The 22236-nt window shown below is 50.0% G+C and overlaps 1 protein-coding gene and 1 non-coding gene across 2 annotated transcripts in view; both read right to left on the bottom strand.

Annotated features, from left to right (window-relative positions):
* IL21R (interleukin 21 receptor) overlaps positions 1 to 8217 on the bottom strand; it is a 36241-nt gene extending 28024 nt beyond the window's left edge. The window contains exon 1 of the mRNA XM_045849324.1: positions 7719 to 8217. The gene's annotated coding sequence lies outside the window, so the exon portion shown is untranslated. The remainder of the gene's footprint in view (positions 1 to 7718) is intronic.
* Positions 8218 to 12121: 3904 nt separating this feature from the next.
* On the bottom strand, positions 12122 to 12227 carry LOC123825720. The gene has a single exon (XR_006786945.1). It is a non-coding gene; the product is annotated as a U6 spliceosomal RNA (small nuclear RNA).
* Between the last annotated feature and the right edge of the window lie 10009 nt (positions 12228 to 22236).

Genomic DNA, 22236 nt, shown 5'->3' on the forward strand with positions numbered 1-22236 from the left:
TGAATTAATACTTCACACCAATTAAGATGCCTACTATGTTGGTGAGGATGTAGAATTGTAAAATGTTGCAAATGCTATAGAAAACAGTGTGGGGTTTCTTTAAGAAAATTAAAAATAGGACTACCATGTAAGCCAGCAATCTCATTTCTGGGTATGTACCTAAAAGAATTGAAAACAAGATCTCAGAGATATTTTCATGCCCATGTTCATTTCAATATTATTCACAACGGTCAAGATGTGGAAGCAGCCTAAGATAATCAACCAGTGAATTGATAAAGAAAATGTTGTATACACACAATGGAAAATTAGCCTTAAAAAAAGAAGAAAATTCTGCCAGATACAATAACATGAATGATTTCCGAAGACTTTATGCTAATTGAAACAAGCCAATGATGAAAGACAAGTACTGCAAGATTCCACTTACGAGCTGTATCTAAAGTAAGGAAACTCACTGAAATAGAAAGTAGAATGGGGCTGTCAGAGGCTGCAGTGAATGAAGTGGTGTGTGGGCACACCATGCTGTCGCCACTATGCAAATGCCGGGTATATGCAAACACTATCCCATTTTATGTAAGGGACCTGAGCATGCCTGGGTTTTGGTATTCACGAGAGATACTGGAAACAATCACCTGTGGCTGTTGAGGGATGACTGACTATATTTTAAAAAATGTCAATTTTCTCCAAACTGAACTAAAGTTTCAATGTAAACCCAAGGTTCAAAAACCCCCCAGCAATATTTTCTTCTGGTGAAAATCGACAAGCTAGTTCTACAATTTACACAGAAATGCAAAAAGCAGAGGACAGTCTAGACAACTTGAAGGAAAATGCGGCATTGTTGCGAGGAGAAACAAACGACCCAATGGGAAAGAACAGTCCAGAGACAGACTCACACAGACGGCACTGAACTTCCAACAAAGGCCCCGCTGCCCAGCCGTGGGCAGCGCACAGCCTTAAAAAGCGATGGCAGGTTAATTGGATATTCACATGGAAACAATAAACCTTGACGCTCTACTTCTCATCGTACATAAAAATAAATTACAGATAGACTGTAGACCTATATGAAAGATGGGACAATAAAGCATCTAGAAGAAGACATAGATATTATTTTCATGACCTTAGGGCAAGCAACTCTTCTTAAACAGCACATACAATGCTCTAGACATAAAAAAAGACTGATATATCGAATTTCATTAAAATTAAGAATTTTTGTTCAACTGAACATAATGAAAAAAAAGAAATGGGAGGAGATTATATCTATACCTATAGCTGTATCTATATTATACCTCTACCTATCTAATACATAATTTTATTATATAATTATTATATACACATATGCATATAAAGTTATCTGTACTAAGATATATAGAGAACTCCTACAAAACAATAATAAATAACACAAAAGTCAATTTTCAAAAAATAGACAAAAAGGCCCTGGCTGGTGTGGCTCAGTGGATTGAGTGCCGGCCTGCACACCAAAGGGTTGCCGGTTCAATTCCCACTCAGGGCACATGCCTGGGTTGCAGGCCAGGTCCCCAGTGGGGGGCACGTGAAAGGCAACCATGCATCGATGTTTCTCTCCCTTTCTTTCTTTCTCCCTTCTTTTCTCTATAAAAATGAATAAATAAAATCTTTTAAAAAATCAACAAATGAATGCACAAGTAAGTGAAATTGATGTTTTTCTCTCTCTCCCCCAACCCCTCTCTGTAAAATGAATAAATAAAAACTAAAAAAATAAACAAAAAGTTTAACAGGCACTTTATAAAAAAGGACATCCAAATGGCCAAGAAGCATATTTAAAGGTGTTCAAAATCATTATTCATCAAGGAAATGCAAATTTACACGCCAATGTGATACAATTGCACATCAATCAACCCAGAATGGCTAAAATGAAAGAGAGAGACTGTTCCTAGCATTTGGAAGGAACTGGAGTAACCAGAGCTCTCAATCTTGACACAGTTGTCTGGTGGAAGTGTGAACTGGTACAACCGCTCCGGAACACTGTGGCTGACCAGAACGCCCGCCAATTCCACTCCCGGATGGCGCACCGGAGGGAAGTGTGTGTGTGTGTGTGTGTGTGTGTGTGTGTGCACACAAGCAGGCGTGTGCCAGGCTGTCTGCAGCAGCATGTTTACAACTACCCCGAACTGGAAAGAACACAAATTCTTGGTTTCTCTGTGTCTTTGTTCCCTCACCAATGATTCAGGAATGGGATCCACTTAGTTCCTCAAGCCAGTCCCCGTCTCCAGGGTGATTCAGGTGGGGACTGGGAGTTGAAAGTGAAAGGTGAGGAGTGTGGTGAAGTACAAGGACCCATTTCCCATAGGGACCAAGAAGAGATGGGTGGGTGAAGAGGGACTCCCCAGTGGGTGACCAGAAGGAGAAGTATCAAGACCCAGGGACTTCCCGAAAGGGAACACAGAAGAAAGGGCTCCTAGTTTATTCCTGGTCTTCAAGGACTCCTGGCCACCTTCCCTCCTGCCGGCCTCCTCCCCGACCTGCTTTCAGCCGTGGCCCCATCCCACTCCAGCTATGGCTTTCTGAGGCTCCTCTTTGCCCTTCAGTGCAGACCCCCAATTCCTCAGCCCAGCATTCAAGGGATTTAAGGGTCTGCCCCTAGCGTTCCTCCCACCCTGCAGTGCTCGCCCTGGACTCCAGGTGCGCCCACAACCGACCACTGCACCAGCCTCCCTGCTTACCCCACTCGCGCTGCACAGCCACGGGCACTCTCCACCCACCTTGGCTGACTGTCGGCCTCCTACTCAGTCTTTAAAACCCGGTTCAAATGTCATCTCCTTTGTAAGCCTTTGACCTCCCCTAGGAGTATGAGTCACTCCTTCCTCTGGGGTCTGTCCCTCCACCAGAATACACCACTCGTGCATGGTGTTGTTAGGACATTCTGAGCCACGCCCCAGCCAGGGGCCGTGTGTTTCTCGGCCGCTTGCTGAATCCCCAGTGGCTGACCAGTGCATGACACATAGGTGCTGCAAACCCTTGTTACATGAGTGACTAAATGAAAGAGTATGCTTTCTATCCTAACCAATCTTGAAGCTTGACCTCAATGGTAAATCCTCTGTAGACTATACTTCAAAGTTAAATCTTACTGTTTTTGACCCCTCTTTCTTAAATTCCTTGCAATGAGGACCTTTATGTACTTGGTGAGGACAAAAGCACCAAGGCTCCAACTTTCCCCCCACCTCAGGATCTTTGCACGTGCCACCCCCACCCTAGAGCACTTCCCTGGGCCTCATGGCTTTGTCCTCCTCAGAATTCCACTGCAGCGTCGCCTCCTCAGAGAAGCAGTCTGCTCTGCTGGAGACGGGCCTGGCCCGAGCTGCAGTTCCCTGTGCCACACCCCTTTGTCCGTGTCCTTGCTCACCGTTGCGAAGCTAGGATTGGTCTAGCACAGGTTCTTGTTTCTGTAGTTGTGACCTCCTCTGCCCCGGAGCAAGCGCTCCCAGAGGCTGGGAGCTTTGCCTGCGCTGCTCACCACCACCCCGTGTGTAGGCTGGGGCCTGCAGCACAGCAGGCACTAACGAGCAGCTGAAGCAGAATGGGAGTGAGTGCGGGAGGCTGAGAACTGTGGCGTCCAGTCATACAAGGAGTGGCCTGAGGCAACCCCCAAAAGGTCTCGGTTTCCCCACCAGCTTCATCACAGTCCCCAGGAACTTCCCCCACCCTGGGCAGCACCCTCTGTTTCCAGGGTCTGAGTGACTGTGACTGCTGTCATCAGAGCAGTCACAAGGAACTTTTGGAGGACTGACGGGTAGCCCAGGGTCCAGCAGCTAGTTCGTACCTAAGGGGAGCTCTCAGTCTGGGGAGGAACCAGCCAGGTGGCCCAGGGTCAAAAGAAGGCTGCACCGCTGACTCACGGTTGGACGCGGAGCGCATCTCCTCCCTTCTCTGAGCCTCAGTTTCCCTCATCTCTAGAACGGGGCAGTGCCCCGTGCCCTGGCCTCGTGAGGGAGTGTGAGGCAGGTGCTGAGCACACCATAGGTGTATGAATACTTTTAGTTTCCTTTTACTTTTGTTTTTTGCCAGTGACGAGGGGTGCGTGGTGGGTCTGAGGGCAGGTACGCCGGGACATGGTGTTAAAGCCTCATCTGCGGAGCCGAGTGGGAGAGGCAGGGCAGGGCCTGCCTCCCAGTGCGCACAGCCTTGAGCCCCCAACGGAAGCATTCAGTCTCCCTCGCCCCCTCCCAGCCCAGCCGAGAGTCCTTGTCCATGACAAGGACATGAGCAGCCTTTCCCTGCTGGAACTTCTGCCAGCCTGTGTGGCCTCTCAGGCTGAGAAGCCTTGTCCCGCTCCCAGCAACCTTCCCTGCCTGTGCAGTCCCTGACCACCCCACAGTCTCCATCGGGCTGGGTGACGTCGCCCAGCCCGGCAGCCCCGCTCAGCTCCTGCAGCCACGTCTCACTCCAGCTCCATTTTGCCCAGAGCAGGAGGGGCTGGTTGTAAGGCAGAAAAATTTAAAATGCTTTAAACCAAAATTGCTTGAGGCCACAAGGGGAGGGTTGGAGCAAGTCTGGCAACCTGCCTTTATCCTCTCCTTGCCCAGCAGGCCCCCACAAGCCTGCCCTGGCCCTCGCCAAATAACATGAATGGGACTGATTTGCCCTGGAGAAAGTTTGCACGTCCAATCCCAGTCTATATCATCAGGGCTTCTGGTGGATGGGGAAACGGAGGCCCAGAGACACCCAGGGTCTTGCCCCTGGTTGCACAGCAAGGAGGGACCAGGGTCTGAGCAGGGAGCCTCATTGGTGCACTTGCCAAACTTCCTTGGGGACAATTTGCATAACCAGACCCTCCTTGGGGACTGTGGGGACCAGCAGGCTGGGTCCCTGCTGCAGGTGTCCTCTGCCCACACCCCGGGGAAGTGAACATTCTCAGGTTGCTTCAGAATTTCCAAGTTTACTCAGAGCTCTCATTTGAGCTGTCATAAAAAGTCCCTTTGGCTGGGGGCCAGGGTAAGGAGTGGGGGGTGGCACCTGTGAGTCTAGGGTGGAGGTGGGACTCCTCCCCCCCCATTCCCCACCCCTCCAGTTTGGAGGGCAGGTCAGGGAGGAGCACGTGAGGAAGGGGCCACTGGGAAGCGCTTGTTCTCCTGCCTCCACAGCTTCCTTCCCCCTGCTTGTAAATGACTGCCTGAGGGGCCCTGGCAAACCCCACCCTTCTCCAGCCTCAGTTTCCCCATCTGTGGAGTGGGGAGTAGAATCATGATAAAAGCTTTCATATACTGAGGGTTTAGCATATGCCAGGTATCCTAGCTAATAACAACATGATTATTGCCGATAATACTGAAAGCAAAACACCACAGCTACTGTTTCTTGGGAGCCACTGCCATGCCCTTCCCTCCTCGCCACAGCTGGCTCCGTCTGTCTGGGTGCTGCGGCAGCCCCAGGACCCGGGACTGTCCCTGGTACACAGTAGGTGCGCAATAAAAATGCATTGAACAAGATGTCACAATAAGCCCAAGAAGGTGTTCTTATTTCCATGTAACAGAGGAGGAAGCTGAGGTTCAGCAAGGCCAATGGCTTACTCAGGGTCACGCAGGTACTTGGTGACGGAGCTGGGACCCACACCCAGGTCCAGCTTATCCCGAAGCCCCACACCACAACCTGCGGTGCGCAGGAAAGCCAGGTGCAGGGCCCCCGCCTGACCGTGAAGGCACTGGCTCCCCTCCCTGGCTGTGGAAGGAGGGGTGCTCTTCCTTCTTTTTCTTCTTCTTTTTTAAATCAGGCACCAGGAAGATCGTGATGCTGCAGAGAAGTTGGTGCCCACAGGATCTCTGGTGGCCTGCTTTCCTCTTTCCACCTCCTCTTGAACTGGCCTCCATACCCAGCATGCCTCCACTCACTGTCCACAACCCTTTAGAGACTCCAACCCCCACCTCCAACCCCCCTCTCTGCTACTCTTGGGAGGTGCCAGCCTGCAGCGCCGCTGAGAGCTCAGCTTGTGCCTTGTTTGCCCCACTGTCCTGGCCCTGCATCTCGGCCACCTCCTAACAAAAGTGCTCCTAGCTTCTTCCACTGACGGGCTATCAGGCCCCAGACGCCCTGCCAGGCGTAGGGTGGGCAGTACCAGGCCTTCTGCTGAGCCCGCCCCAGGGAACAGACAATCAGGGCCGATGCTCTGGGGTCTGCCCAGCCCCCTTGACCCAGTGCCCGCTCTCAGGAGGTACCTGAGGACTATGTGTCTTACTTTTATGTTGTCCTGTCCAGCAGGTTGTGGCCTTGCTGCCTAACAAACTGGGGGTCCACACCAGCTCTGCATCTTACAGTCACAGTGGGCCTGGGGCAAGGTTTGCCCCAGAGAGCCACAGGCCCATCTGCGAAGTGGGCCAAATGAGGCCGCAGCCTCCCCCGGGCTGGGAGGATTGTGGGAGACCCTCAAGTGCCTGCAGCAGGCTGAGCCAATGCCAGCAGCACCAGACCCTGGGAATGAAAGAGGAAAGGCTGCAGGTTCCTGAGGGCGGCCTGCACCTTCTCCTGCTCTTGGAGAGTGGCCCTTCTCCTCCCTGAGCTCCAGGTTCCTCGTGATGCAAATTCCCTTCCTGGGAAGGGCTCCAGCAGGCACCTTTCATTTTTTTATAACTTCGAATCTTCACAACCAGTCCCACAAGGATGGAGTTGCTTTTGTTCCCATTTTACAGATGAGAACACAGTGGCTCCATACAGCTAAAACAGGTGCAGAGATTTGCCCAAGCTTGCCCAGCGAGGAGGCCGCATGGCTGGGTTTTGAACTCACCAGGTTTTCCCCCTCTGCCATGTGCTTCTGAAACCCCTGCACTTCCCCCAGGGGAACGCAGCCCCAGAGCGGCCCCAGAGCAGCACCCCCTGCCCCGGGTGACCTGCTCCCGCCGAGCAGCCACTTGCCACTCCTTCCACAAGTCCTAAGTCCCCACTCCAGCAGCTTTCTGTCCCAGCTCCTCCGCCAGGAACGCGTCTGCCCGCTCCTTCCTTCCTCTCCATTCATTCACAAGTCAGAAATCAAGGCGCCCTTCAAGACTCAGCCGTGGCCTCCTGTCCCCGCGCTCTCCGCTCCTCCTTGTGCTCACACGGAACCAGTCGCCCCTCACCGTCAGCTGTTCCCCGTGCTTTCATGAGAAAGATGAGGAGACAGCATGTGGAGGGCAGGACCAGCCCTCGAGTCACCTGCTTACCCTGCCACGTAGTGGTTGAGTCACCTTGGGAAAGTCACTCTACCTCTCAGAGCCTCAGTTCTGTTGGTGTGCCCTGTCTATGAAATGGGCACACCAACTTGTTTTGAAGGGTTACATAAAATACAGGAGCTAGAACACAGAAGCTGGCACAAAGTCGATGCCTGTCACCCACCCCCAAAATGGGTCCCCTAGCAGTGGTCACGCAGTCACACCCATGTCCCCCCTGCCTAGCTCAGCTGCCCAGAACCACGAGGACTGTCGAGTCGTGTTCTATCTGGAGCCAGCTTTCCCTCTCTAGCCCCTCGCCTTTTGGAGGCTGGTTTCACAGACAGCTCTGGGGTCATCTCAGTGATGCCACAGCCCCAGGCCCTCAGGCCCTCAGGCCTCCAGCAGACCCACACAAAGGCCCTCCCGTCTCCCTGAGCAAAACCCGACCCCAACCCTGCTGGCCTCACTCCCTGTCTCCAGTCGTGATGAGGGTGCAGGACCTTCTGCGCCTTCCTCCTCAGGCAGGGCCTGGGCCCTCTTGGGTAGAAAAGGTGGCTAGAGCCCGGTTACCTGCTAGTCCAGCTTCTCCCTCAGAAATCCATTCCAGGTGTCTGGGGCAATCCAGTGGGGTCCCAGGGGCGGCAGCTCAGTGTAGGGTGGGGGATGAGGGTCTCAGAGGACAGGCAGGGGTCTGGGGTGGGAGCCCACAGCCTGCCAGACGGGCGAACAGCCTGTCACCTGCACAGACGGAAGCTGGGCTCTGGGCAGGCAAGCCAGGCAATGGTCAGTCACGCCCCAAAGAGGTCACACGTGGAGAGAAGGTAGTCATTGTGCGACAGGGACCACTCGATCGGCTGGGCAGGCAGGCAGACAGGAGAAGTCAAGAGAACAGGCAGGAGGCCAGCCAGACAAACACACAGAGACCAACACACAGGCAGGCGGGCAGGCTGTCAGCTACACCCAGGGAGAAGCGGGCAGACATCCGAACCCAAGCCCGTCAGTCCCGCGGCAGAGACACCAGTGGTCTCTCAGAGGCAGTGGCTGCCACCCCTGGCCCAGAGTGTGTGCAGGGTGGAGAGGAAGGAGGAGGAGGAGGAGGAGGATGTGGTGAGAGCTCCCCACCGGCCCCGCCCACAGAGCAGCTGGCTCCTCCCCAGAGAGAGTGAGAAAAAAGTGGAAGGGAGCCCAGCCCCCAGACAGGGCACACTGCTATTCAAAGGTCACCTGCTAGGAAAACATTCCAGGCAACTGGGTGACATCTGCCTCAAGGTCATGACCCTTAAGGCAGGCAGGGCAGCCTGAGGTTACCAGGGTGACTGACATCTGCCTCAAGGTCATGACCTATAAGGCAGGCAGAGCAGCCTTGAACCACCGCTTCTCACATATGTGGAAACTGAGGCTCAGAGTGGTGGTGCAGCGCTGCCATAGCTGGACTGGGCGCCTGCTGGTCCTGAGGGTCCACCTCTCACCTCAGAGACACTAAGGGCCCAGGTCCCGCGGTGGGGCGGTGGTGGTGACCCCACCCCCCGCAGCCCCTCTTCCAGAGTTTGCAGCCTCGTCTGTCTCACGTAGGCATGCTGCCTGCCTGGCCCCGTAGAGGCCTGAGTTTGGGACCCCCTCCCAGACTCCTCGGTCATGTTTCCTTTGAATGCAACCCCCTGCTGTCGTGCTGCAGGGAGCAGGACCCTGTCTCCTCGCCCTTGAGAAGACCATCTCTCCGAGTGCCTCCCTTTGCCTATCTGTTGAATGGGAACACCTAGCCACAGGGCCAGGGGGTGGGGATGGCAGGGGGGGTTGGGGCACAGCCATTATTAACACAGGGGAACTGAAGAGGAAGATAGAGGAAAGAATCCTAAAGAGAGTTTCGTCTTGCTGACAAGCCGGGGGCCTGTGGGAAGGCGGGCTGTCTCTGGCAGACCCTGGAAGAAGCCAGGGAACAAAGTGCAGCGAACTCACACCCGGCCGCCTGAAGAGGGTGAGAGAATGGCCGCTGCTGTTGCAACTGTTACTCTTTCACCTTTTGTAGGCGGCTAGGGGACCCCATTTTACCCCACAAACCCTGTGAGGCAGATGAGATTGCTCCCATTCTACGGGTGGAGAAGCCAAGGCTCAGCAGGCTGAAATGCCACCCAAACTAAGAAGTGTCACAGCTGGGGGCTGAACTGTGCTGTGCCTGACTCCTCAGCCTGCAGCAGCCTGTGGAGATGGGCTCGAACGGGGACCAGAGGTCCCCAGGGTGGACAGGGGCTATTCTGTGCTCTTTTGATGACGCAGGTCGGCTCAAACCCATATGCCGTCTCTTTCCCTGCTGACTCATTTTGGGGAAACACTTTGCAGCTGACCCACATGACTGGCTCCGAAGAAAAAGAGAAAGCATCTTGTTATTTATTTCTTCCATTTTTTTTCTTTTTCTACATGTTTTTGAGGAACTTGGTCCAAATTCCCCTGTGACTGATGTGAAGGGATGTTTGCCCTGTGGAAGTTCTCTCCTCTGCTACCGAAATCTCACACACTCCGTGGAGAACAGATCTTGGGAAAAAAAGCCAGCTTTTTTTCCCCTTTCTTTTTACCTTAGAGTGAGTTTTCTGATACCATGAATCGGTTATTTGTGGTGATGGAAGAAAGACCCAGAGAAGGAATAGTAAAATAAAGTTAACATTTGCTGAAAGCTTACTCTGTGCCAAGGACTTTAAGGGTACATCATCTCACTGATAATATCTCAAGAAAATAGTTATGATTGCCGTCATCATCGTCATTTCTGCTTTACAGATAAGGAAACTGGGGCTCAGAGAGGTGAAGGGACTTGTCCAAGGTCACTCAGCTGGTGAGTGGCAGAATAGGGATTGAACTATTCTGGGTTTCTGAGCCCATGTTCTCGATGGCTCACGGCTCTGCTTCTGGATGTGCGTCAGCCCAGGGATATTCGATCGCTCCTCCCTTCCGCCTGCCCCCCTCCCTCCCTCCCACTGCCTGCCCGTCTCCATCCCTTCCCTTCCCTTCTCTCTACCTGCCCACTCATCTACTCCTCTGCCCGCCCACACACACAACCGTCTCTTCTGTCTCCTTCTCGACTTCTACCCACAGACACTGAGCAGTCCCTTGAGTATGCACTGGGGACGCCCGCAGACATACATACATACAAGTAACAGCCTCCTAGATCCTGTACCCTAGTGGGAAGCAGAAAACACAAAGGCATAATGGACAGACCAAACAAGTTATCATAGAAACTGAACTAGTTGTCACAGAAAACCAATGAGAGGTCAAGGTAGAGGCATTCCGGGGCACGCTGGGTGGCGAGCAGGACCCAGCCACAGGGAGACATCTCAGGCAGAAGGAACTGCAAGCGCAGAGGCCCTGGGCTCGGGGCAACGCGGCTCACTGCAGGCACCTGCGAATGCAGCAGCAGGCCAGAGTGCGCCAGCAAAGGAATGCCAGGGGCCAGGGTCACAGAAGTCACGTGTCCTGCACACCACACGGGACCTCGCAGGACAATGCAAGGAAGGCAGATTTGGTTCCAGGGAGGAGGGCCTCTATCCAATTTACATTTTCAAGAGTGCTCAAGTCAGAATTTAGTGAGTAGGCAGAATGCACTCGCTTGCGTTTAAAAAGTAGATACTTTCAAAAGGTAACATTTAACAGCTACCACGTCTAGTGGGGTGAACATGGGTCCCCTCGGAAATAGATCTGTGTTGAGGGAAGGGTCCTTTGAGGGGTCCCTTCAGGTCTGTGTATGTCTCATGAGCATGGTCCCCAAGATCTCAGAAGGAAGACGTGATCGGATCTCTTAACACCCTCCCAACACCCCTTAGTATTTAGAGCCGGTCACTGGGGAGGAAGTAGTTAAATGTGCATTTCAGCCAAGAGGTCTGGGGGAGGGGGAAATATTTGGACACCCCTCCTTCAACCCGTTTCCTCTTTTTTATTTTTATTTTAACAGTTTTATTGAGGTGTAATTTACATAGCACAAAATTTCAATGACTTTAAACAATTCAAAGATTTTTAGTAAGTGACTGACTTGTGCCATCGCCACCGCCGTAGAATTATAGAACATTCCCCAAAAGACCCTCCTATATGATGCAGAAGGCTTTGCAAAGCTCACCCCACTGCTGAGGTGGAGGGGGTTCTGTTTTCTTGGACCCATCCACCCGTCCCTGTTTTTTCCTTGAGCCCAGCCCACTCTCCCATTTCAGTCCATCTGTCACTTCACCAGTAGTGGACAGCTTTATTCCCAGGCCCCCCAAATTATCCACAGCCCCAGACGGGGTGGAAATGAAATGGCCAAAAGAGCAAAGGTATATTTCAAACCCTTTGCCCCTCAGCTCCAGGAAACTCTGGACAACACCTGTCCTGAGAGGTGGCCAGCCAGACTGCTCTGTCCACAGGGCTGTCGGCACACGTGGCCGCCTCCTGGAAGCCACTTGGAATGTCTTCACAGCTACGATTTGCTCACGGAGCAGCTTCAGAGGACTGTCTGCAGGGCATGCCCCAGCGGGCTGGCGGTAGCCCCGCCTCCAGCCCCCGCCTCCAGCCCCCGCCTCCAGTTAGTTGCTCCCTCTTGGTTTCCTTCAGTGTGCTGTTTAGTTGAAAGACATAACGTCACAAAAATCATGACGCAATATTTTTCCAGGGAAAGTAAGACATCATAAATGCGCATACCATTATTCTTTGTCTCTAAAAAAACCTCTTTTAAGTGTTAAGATTAAGCCTTCCTTTGCCTTTTCTAGCCCCCGACAAAAAAAAGCCCCCCCCCCAACCTGTTTGCCGCCAGTCTCGTCCCCCCCCCCACGCCCCACTAATCACCTCTCTGAGCTGATTTTCATTTTTCTTTGCTGGGCTTTTCATATAAATCAAATCATCTAACACGTGGTCTATTGTGTCTGGGGTTTTTTTTTTCATTTTTCTTTTTTTGCTTTTACTCAATATGTGTGTGAGGTTCATCCATGCTGTGGCACGTACTTCATTCATGTTTTTTTTTTAATGTGGACCGCTCCACAAATTTGCAAGTCCTCCTTGCACAGGCCCATGCTAATCTTCTCTGCATCATTCCAATGTCAGCGTGCGTGCTGCCAGAGCAAGCACAGGTACCTCATGCATCTTCGATGACCAACAGCATCCACCGCGCGGATGTGCCGCACTTGCTCCGCCCTTCATCAGCCGCGGACGCTGGTCTGTGTTCACCTGGTCTTTGTTGTGAGTGGCACAGCTGTGAACCCTGCCGTGCCGGTTTGGGCAGACGTGCATTTTCAGATCTCGTGGGTGCGTACCCAGGAGGGATGGCTGAGTCATACAATAGTTCTGTGTTTAACTTACTGAGGAGCTGACAAACTTTTCCACAGCAGCTGCACCATCTCCCATTCCCACCGGCAATTCACGCAAGCTCCCATTGCTCCACATCCTTCTCCATGCTCGCTGCTTTTTTTTGTTAGAGCCGTTCTCGTGGGTGTGAGGTGGTGTCTCATTGTAGTTGGGGTATTTGTGTGTGTGTTGTTGTTTTTGCATTTCCCTAATGCTCAATGATTTTGAATGAACTTCTTTTTGTGCTTGGTAGTCATTAGTGTATCTTCTTGGAAGAAATGTTTATTCACATCCTCTGCTAGTTTTTAAATTGAGCTGTGCTGTAGACTGCCCCCCCAATACGATGTTATTAGAAGATGGGGTCTCTCACGGGTTATTCATGGGGTGCAGCCCTCACAAATGGGATTAGTGCCCTTATATTTGTAGTAAGTTTTGAAATTGGGAGTTTGAGTCCTCCAACTTTGGGGGGATTTTGTTTGTTTGATTTGTTTTTCACTTCGTCTGTTCTTGCAATTCCACATAAATTTTAGGATCAAATTTTCCATTTTGAAAAAAAGGCTACTGGGATTTTGGTAGGAATTGCATTGAATTTGTAGATCACTTCGAGGAATATTGCCACTTTAGGTTTTATATTACATGAATATGGGATTTTAAAAATGTATTTAGATCTTTAATTTCTTTCAGCAATAGTTTGTAGTTTCCATTGTGTTAAGCCTTTCACCTCCTTTGTCAAAGCTGTGTCTAAGTACCTCATTTGTTCTGATGCTATTGCATTGAAATCATCTGCTTAATTTCCTCTTTAGAGTGTTCATTGTTAGTGTTCAAAAACACAATTTTCATATGTTGATCTTGTACCCTGTCATTTTGCTTAACCTGTTTATTGTTTCTAATACTTTCTTTGTTGATTGTTAATGATTTTTTATGTATGATAGCATGTTATCTGTGAATAGAAGTAGTTTTACTTTTTAAAAAATCTTTCGTTTCTGTCATTTGCGTATTGCTCTGGCTTAAACTTTCAGCACAACGGCGAACAACAGTGGTGAAAGTGGCCCCTGTACCTGGTCTCAGGGGGAGGCTTTTGGTCTTCATCCACTGTGGGCACTGTTAGCTGTGGGTTTTCGTGGATGGCTTTTGTCATGTTGCGCTGTTTTTCTCCTGTTCCTGGTTTGCTGAGAGTTTTTATCATAAGAGTGTGGAATTTTGTCAAATGCTTTCTCTGTGTCATTTCAGATGATTGTGTGGATTTTCCCTCCATCTTACTAATGTGGTCTATCTACTTCACTCTGTTGTATGCCCGAACCACTATGTTGAACCGTCTTTGCATTCCGGGATAAATCCTTCTTGGTCGTGCTGTATAATCCCTTTAATAAGTGGTAGGATTCAGTTTGTTGGTATTTTGTTGCAGATTTTTGCATCTATATTCATAAAAGGCATTGGTCCACAGTTTTCTTTTATCGTGGTGTCTTTGTCTGGCTTTGGTAGCATAGAATAAATCAGGAAGTGTTCTCTTTAATTTTGCAGAAAAGCTTGAGAAGGATTGGTGTTAATTCTCCTTCAAGCATTTGGTAGAATTTACCAGTGACGCCGTCTGACACCGGGATTTTCTGTGTTAGGTCTTCAATTACTGAGTCAACTCTTTACTTCTTATAATATGTCTATTAAGATTTCCTGTTTGCTCTTGAGTCAATTTGGGTGATTTGTATCTTTCTAGGAATTTGTCCATTTCACCTAGATTATCTAATTTGTTGGCATACAATTAGATGTGGTATTCTCTCATAATTCTTCTAATGTATGTAAGAAAGGTAGTAACGTCTGTTTACGACTATACCACCCGAACATGCCTGATCTCCTATAAAGAATGGTAGTAATCTCCCCATTTTCACTTCTGGTTTTAATAATTTCCTTTCTATCTCTTTTTTGATTAATCCAGCTAATTGTCAATTTTGTTGATTTTTTCCTAACAAAGAATTCTTGGGGTTTTTTGATCCTCTTTACTGTTTTTCAATTCTTTATTTCATTTGTCTCCACCCTACTCTTTCTTTTTCATCTTTTTCCACCCTAGTCTTTATTATCTCCTTCCTTCTGCTAGCTTTGGGATTAATTTGTTCTCCTTTTTCTAATTCATCAAGTTGTACAGTTAGGTTACTGATTCTCAATCTTTCTCATTTGTTTTTTATTGATTTGAGAGAGAGAGAGCAGTAAGGCAAGAGAGAGAGAAACACAGACTTGTTGTTCCCCTTATCTACGCATCCATTGGTTGACTCTGGCCTGTGCCCCTGACCAAGGATCGAACCCACAACCTCGGTATGTCAGGGCGATACTCTCACCAACTGAGCTACCCAGCCAGGGCCCTTCTCATTGGCTAATGAGAGCATTTACAGCTATAAACTTCTCCCTAAACTCTGCTTTCACTGCATCGCATACATTTTGGAATGTTGTGTTTACATCTTCATTCTTCCCTAAGCATTTTCTAATTTCCCTTGTTATTTCTTCTTTTACTCATGGGTTATTTAAGAATTTGTTATTTAATTTCTAAATGCTTGTGAATTTCCCAGTTTTCCTTCTGTTAATTGATATTGAGCTTCATTCATTGTGGTCAGAGAAGATAATTAGTATGATTTCAATCTTTTAAAATTTATTGAGACTCACTAGACATAAAGATTGATCGCTTCCCAAGGTACGTAAATGTCTAATCACTATGTCACACCTGAAACTAATACAGGGAGGGGCAACAGTGAGTTTACAGTTGTGAGTACACAAAACAGAGTTCGTTCTTGTATTATTATTTATTGTATTATTTTCCATATGAATAACAATAAACCTACTTTTCCCCCACCCTGTATGGTATTGTATGTCAACTGTAATTGAACAATAAAAATAAATAAACAAAAATATATGCAGACTTAGTTTTTGTCCCGACGTCTGGTGGAGCGTGGAGAAAGTTGCACGCACACTCGGAGGTCCCCGCCGTTGCCGGCGTGTGTGTGCACTGTGTGAGTCTGCTCCGCCGGGTTCGCCTCTATTGTTCCAGTTCTCTCTTCCTTATCAGTCCTTTCTCTCGGTGGTCTATCACCGAAAGTAGCATGTTGAAGTCCTCAAATATTATCATAAAACTGTCTGTTTCCCCATTTAATTCTGTCAATATTTGCTTCATTTATGTAGGGATCTATTGTTTAATGCATGTGTTTTTAATTATTATGTTTTCTTGATGGATTGACTTTTATCCACATATAATGTCCTTCATTGTCTCTTGTAACAATTTTTGACATTAAGCCTGTTTTACTGACACTACCATAGCCACTCAGGCTCTCTTCTGGTTACTATTTGCATAGGATGCCTTTCCCCATTTTCTCACTATAAACCCATTTGTATCTTTGGGTCTAAAGTAACTCTCTTGTAGATCGCATGTAGTTGGATTGTGTATTTTACTTGTTCTGTCGACATCTGTGTTTTAACCAGTGAGTTTAATCCATTTATATTTAAAGTGATTACTGATAATGGACTTTTCTGCCATTCTGCTGTTTGTTTTATATACATCACTTTTTTTGTTATTTATTTCCTTCATTACTGCTTCCTTTTGCATTCGATTGACTTTCTCCAATGTACCATTTTGATTCTCTCTTCTTTTCATTTTTTTGTATATTTTTAGTTATTTTCACAAGGATTACAATTACACTAAATTTATAATACTCTAGTGGGAGCTGATACCAACTCAGTCTCAGCAGCACACAAAAATTCTGCCCTGCACAGCTCCACGTCCGACCCCCTTACGTTGCCATAACTTCCCATTCAAGCTCCTCACATTCTCTGGCTGCCTAGAACGTGGGCGTGGCGGTGGCCATCCTGACACAGCAGGCCAGGGCAATATCGCAGGGAGGGCAGAGCCTGAGACAGAGGGAGCCTGGGCCCCTGGGTGATGTTGTGGAGCACCATTCAGTCCCAGACACCTCCCTCCACATTGTGACATGGGAGAGCAGCCTCCGCTGTTGAAGCCACTGTCAGCCCGGGTTTCCGCTGCAGGCAGCTGAGCTGATGCAGGTACAGGTTTAGACACGGACGTGGGTGTAGACACAGAGGTGGATGTAGATGTAGACAGAACCTTAACTGATGGATGCGTGGCTGTCAGGGCCTATACCACTGATACAGGATAGACAATCTCCTTATAGCCCCCAAAATAGAATAAACAAACTTTATTACTCAGGACCCATTATCATTTCAGGGTCCATTGGAGAAAACCAAATCAAGCAAGCTTAGCAAAAATGAGAATTTATTGTGTCAGGTAGTGAAAGCTCAGAAAAGATGGGGCTGTTTGGGAAACCCACCAGAGCTCGGGATGCTAAGAAGAGAGCCCAGTCCACCTCTGCCTGCGCACCAGCCGCACCTTCCCCTGCTGCTCCTGGGCCTTCTCTGTGCAGCATCTGGAAAACCTGAACTTCCAACTTCCCAACTCCCAACTTCCAGCTCTGCAGTCAGAGTGCAAAGGAATGGATCCCATAGACTCCTGCTAGAAAAGTCCTGGGAATGATTTGCATGGGCGGAAGCCAACCATAAGCCAGCCTGTGTCCCCGTCTGGGGTCAAAGATGGCTCAGCCTGAGCAGTCATTCGTCCCTGGCCTAGCCACAGCGGCCAGGGGGCTGAGAGCCCCCCAGTGGGTGATGGCCAGTTCATGCCTGTGGCTATCACAGAAGAGAAGGGGGTGAGGATAGGGATCGTGATGCACAAAGACAAGAGCCACTACGTGTACTGACGTTATTGTCGTGGACTGCATTGTCCCCCACCCAAATCTGTATGTTGCATCCCCACCCCTCAGTGCGAGTGTACGTGGAGATAGGGTGTTTGGGAGGTAATAAAAGTTAAATAGTATCATAAGGGTGGGACCCTAATCTTATAAGATTGCGGCCTTCTAAGCAGAGGAAGAGACCCCAGAGCTTGCCCTTCCTCTCTCTCTCTTCCCCTCTCCTCTCTCCCACCTCCCGCCACGTGAGGACGAGGACACAGCAAGAAGGCACCTGCCTGCAAGCCAGGAGGACCGCCCTCCCCAGAAAATGACCATGTTGCTACCTTGACCTCGCACTTCCAGCCTCCAGAACTGTGAGAAAATTCACTTCTGTGGTTTAAGCCCCCAGTCCTGGCATTTCACTATGACGGCCAGAGCGGGGAAGACACACTTGCCTGTATGAGTCATGGTTCTTCAGAGGAACGGGGCCCTGGCTGATACAGCTATTCATAACAAAACAACAAAGTTGTTTACATTTTTAAAAACCATCTAGCAGACACTGTGCTAAACTATCACAAAAGATTGAAAGGTGGCTTTTAATCTTTTAATATCCCCATTTTAGACACGAGTCCTGATTTAAACATGGGCAGTCTAGTCTAGGGCTATTTTTGAGTGATGGGAACTTAAAAAAAATTATTTTGGTACTTTTCAGTACCGATTTTTAAATAACATACTACTTCTAGAATCTAGGGGAAACAATAAACCTATTTCCAGGTTGGGAAATTTTTATAAAGGGAGGTCACAAACCCTCAGCGTGCCGGGGAGAGGGCATAGTAGGGAGGAGGAAAGACATTAAAAATCTGTAGAAATGTGAGTAGGGTTTTTCCAAAGACATTGACCGTGGAAGAATGCAATGTCCTTTACTTCAGGGCAAATCGTCGATTTCACACGTGTGAGGATTAGAGCCACTGAAGCCACATGTGCTTGGGGACTTTTCCCAAAGTCACAGTGTGTTACAGCCTCAAGAAACCCGCAGTCCCCTGAGACCGCGCTAACAGAGGCACGGTGCCCGGAACAGGGGAGGTGTCCCCACTGCCGTGGCCACACCTGCGGTCTAAGCGCGGTTCAGGGTCTCACTTTCAAGAACACTGGCCGACGAGTGCATTCAGCAGAGGCCACCAAGAAGGTGGGGGGGCGGGGGAAGAGGAGTGAAAAGAGTCTGAAGCCATGAGAGAGGGCAGAAGGACTTAGCCTGAAGAAGGGAAGACTCGGAGTTGGGGCGTAAGAGCCGACCTCTGGGTGCAGAGCAGTGCCGTCAGAGCTGCCACACCGGGGCGAAGGGTAAGCTTCCTGTCCCTGGTGGTATGCAAAACCAGGCTGGCCACCTGCTGATGTGGGTGAATGATTAGACCGAGTGAGTGTGTGGTTGGACCACAGGGCCATGAAGTCTCCTTTTATGCTGAGTGTCTGTGTGTCTCTGATTTTTGGAAAGAGGTGGGAAGGAGAGTGCTACAGACTGAATGCTCGTGTACCCCTATATGCCATGTATCGAAGCCCTAACCCCCAGTGTGTCTGTGTGTGGAGCGGGGGCCCCTAGACAGTGACTGAGGACTGGATCAGTGTCCTTAGGAGAAGGGACACCAGGGAGCTCACTCGCTCTCCGCACGCGCTAAGGAAAAGCCGTGTGAATGTGCACCAAGAGAGCAGCCATCTGCCAGCAAAAACGCGGGTCCTTCCAGAGGTCCACCTTGATCTCGGCCCTCCTAGCCTCCAGAGCTGTGAGAAATGAATGTCTGTTACTCCAGCCACCCCGACTGCAGTGTTTGTGACAGCAGCCCAAGCAGACTGGAACAGAGACATGCTGACCAGGCACCTCTGCTGGCTTCCTCTGGGGGGCCCGGGCCCGGAGCCCGGCCTGGCCTCTGGGTGCCCGCCTCCATGGTCCAGAGGGTTGGCTGGGAAGTCTCGAAGAGGAGTGGCCCGTCCCCTCCCTCTCTGTGACCTCCAATGTTTTGTCAGTTAACAGAACAGACCTTCTCTTCATTGTCGAAGGTCTCGAGTCCTTTAGGGAGGGGACACACAGGAGAGAAAGTGGAGCATTTGGGATGGTGGCGAGTAAGAGTGACTATTGGGTGGGGGTGGCTTTTCAGCACTGATTTGCTCTTCTCTGGTCATCGTGTCCTGATTTTGTCTGAGGGGTCACCCTTTTCTACCCTCAGTCTCTGTCCCGGGGGAGCCCATGACCCTGTCCGAAGCCAATCCACTATGTATCCCAGGCCACATTCATTGCTCCAGGCAGAGTACGTGACCCAGTCGGAAGCAATGAGACCCTGCGGAACTTTTGATGGAACGACGGGGGCAAAGACTCCAGACCTGGAGCAGAGAACCTGTGCTCTCTGCGGCTGCCATGGGGATGTTGCGGCCACAGTGGGAAACTTGCCTCAGAATGGAGTCAACACTCAGGAAAAGACCCAAGAGATGACTTGAATTGTCAGGAGCCAGGACACCTTGTTCCAGCTGTGCCTGCAAGCCAGACATTTTAGTGAAATTAGACAATAGCTCCCTTGTGTGTTCGGCTGGTTGGGATCAGTGTTCTTTCACCTGAAACTGAAAGAGCCTTGGCAGATGTGTCACTGCGTGTGCCTAAAAGCACAACAATACTGGCCTGCGCAGAGTCCTGCGGGCACAGAAAGGAGGCCGCTGCTGGTTGCGCGCCTGGAGGGGTGCGGACGGAGTGGCCAGGGAAGGCTTCACGGAGGAGGGGTGGTGTGAACTAGACTCGGAAGGAGGAGGAAGAGTTCATTATGTTAGAAAGATAGAAGCTCGCATGGAGTGAAGCCAGCCTCTTCAGTACACGGTGTTGGGGAAACTGGACTAGTACTTGCAAAAAAAAGAAACTAAACCCCCAACTTACACCATACACTAGAATAAACTCAAAATGAATAAAAGAGTTAAATATAAGTCACAATATCATAAAAACCCTAGAGGAGAACATAGGCAGTAAAATGTCAGATACCTCATGTAGCAATATTTTTGTCAATATATCTCCAACGGCAAAGGGAACAATGGAAAAAATAAACAAATGGGACGACATCAAACGGAAAAGCTTCTGCACAGCTAAAGAAACCAGCATCAAAATGAAAAAGGGACCCACTGTATGGGAGAACGTATTTGCCAAAAACACATTGGACAAGGGTTTGATCTCGAAAATATATAAGAACTCAAATGATTCAACACCAGGAAGACAAACAGTCGAATCAAAAAATGGGCAAAGGACATGAACAGACACCTCTCCAGGGAGGACATACAGATCACCCACAGACAAATGAAAGGATGCTCAGCATCATTAGCCATCAGAGAGATGCAAATAAAAACCGCAATGAGCTATCACCTCACACCTGTCAAAATGGCTATTAATGAATCAACAAGCAGTAAGTGCTGGCGAGGATGTGGAGAAAAGGGAACCCTAGTGCACTGTTGGTGGGAACGCAGGCTGGTGCAGTCGCTCTGAAAAGAGTTTGATGTATCCTCACAGAATTAAAAATGGACCTGCCTTTGCACCCAGTGATTCTACTTCTGGGAATATATCCAAAGAATCCCGAAACAGCAATTCAAAAGAAAACATGCACCCCCATGTCCATGGCAGCATTGTTTACAGTAGCCAAGATTTGGAAGCAGCCTAAGTGCCTGTCTGTAGATGAGTGGATAAAAAAATGGTGGTGCATTCACACAATGGAAGACTACACAGTGGTAAAAAGGAAGGAACTCTTACCTTTTGCAACAGCATGGATGGAACTGGAGAGTATTACTTTAAGTGAAATAAGCCAGTCAATGAAAGACAAATACAATATCTCACTTATAACTGGAACCTAAGGAACAAAACTAACGAGCAAAACAATCAGAGGCACAGGAACATGGAACAGGCTGGCAGCTGTAAGAGAGGGGGAGGGGACCGGTGGGAAGAAGGACTAAACAAAGAGCATGTGTGCATGACCCACGGACGTGGACAATGGTGTGGGGGTTGACTGTGGGGGGTGGGGGAGGGCTGGGGGGAGGGAGGCAAAGGGAAAAGATTGGGACAACTGTAACAGCACAAACAATAAAAATATATGGTGCAGAGAAATCTAAATTTTTTAAAAGAAGTTAGAAGATAAGTAGCAGGATAAACACAGAAGAAAGTAAAAGAAGACAAATAATCAAGATAAAAACCGACGGAAAGAGGAAGGAAGTGCACCCGCGGAGGAGCATCAGCGCCCCAGCCGGGCTGTCGGGAATCCAGGGGCGAGCGTGACTGCGCTGCCCGTTCGGGAAGTGAGTGCCGGGGGCAGGAGGCCCGAGAGCGAGGGCGACCGTGAAGGGCCGAGCCTTGGGCCGCCGGGGTGGGGGGTGCCCAGGGCCCCCCGAGGAGCGCCCCTGCTGAGGACCGGGGCCACGACCCCACTCCCGGGGTGTGGTGGCAGCGCAGCGGGCGGGGGCCAGGTCGGTCGGGCCCTCAGAGACCCTCCTCAGAGGAGCGGCGCGGCCTAGACCCGCCTGGGCTGTTTGAAAAGGAGAAGAAAAGCCACAAGGAGGTCAAGTTCAGTTTTCCAGGAACCAGCCTCTGTCATGAGGAAAACTGTCACCACAGCTGCCTGCTGCCCGCTGCCACCTTGGCACGGCTCACTTCTCTTTCAGAGCGGGGCTCCCGGCCCCACGGGTGGTCTCTGGGAAGGCCCTGGGAGTTGGGGGCGCCGGGCTTCTCAACCTCAGCGCTGCTGACGTTGGGCTGGATCATGCTTTGCTGTGGGGCCGCCCTGTGCATCGTAGGATGTTGACTATGGAGTAGCGCCCTGGGCCTCTATCCGCCGGATGCCAGCAGAACCCCTTCCCAGGCCTGAAGGGCGACAGTGCCGGCTGCAGGGAGCGCCGATTTGGTACCGTGGTGGGAGGGGCACCAGGCCCGCACTCCTCCCAGTGGCATCTCCGCGAGAACCCCGACCTTCAGAGCTGTGTGGCCCCGGGCAAGGCCCTGCCTCTCTGGAGCCACTACACCCCCCCACCCCCCGCACGGGGCTGGGAGACGCACACAAACAGGA

This window comes from Phyllostomus hastatus, unplaced genomic scaffold (genome assembly GCF_019186645.2).
Source record: "Phyllostomus hastatus isolate PE091 unplaced genomic scaffold, TTU_PhHast_1.1 phas_contig_64, whole genome shotgun sequence".
In the NCBI taxonomy this organism is placed as follows: domain Eukaryota; kingdom Metazoa; phylum Chordata; class Mammalia; order Chiroptera; family Phyllostomidae; genus Phyllostomus; species Phyllostomus hastatus.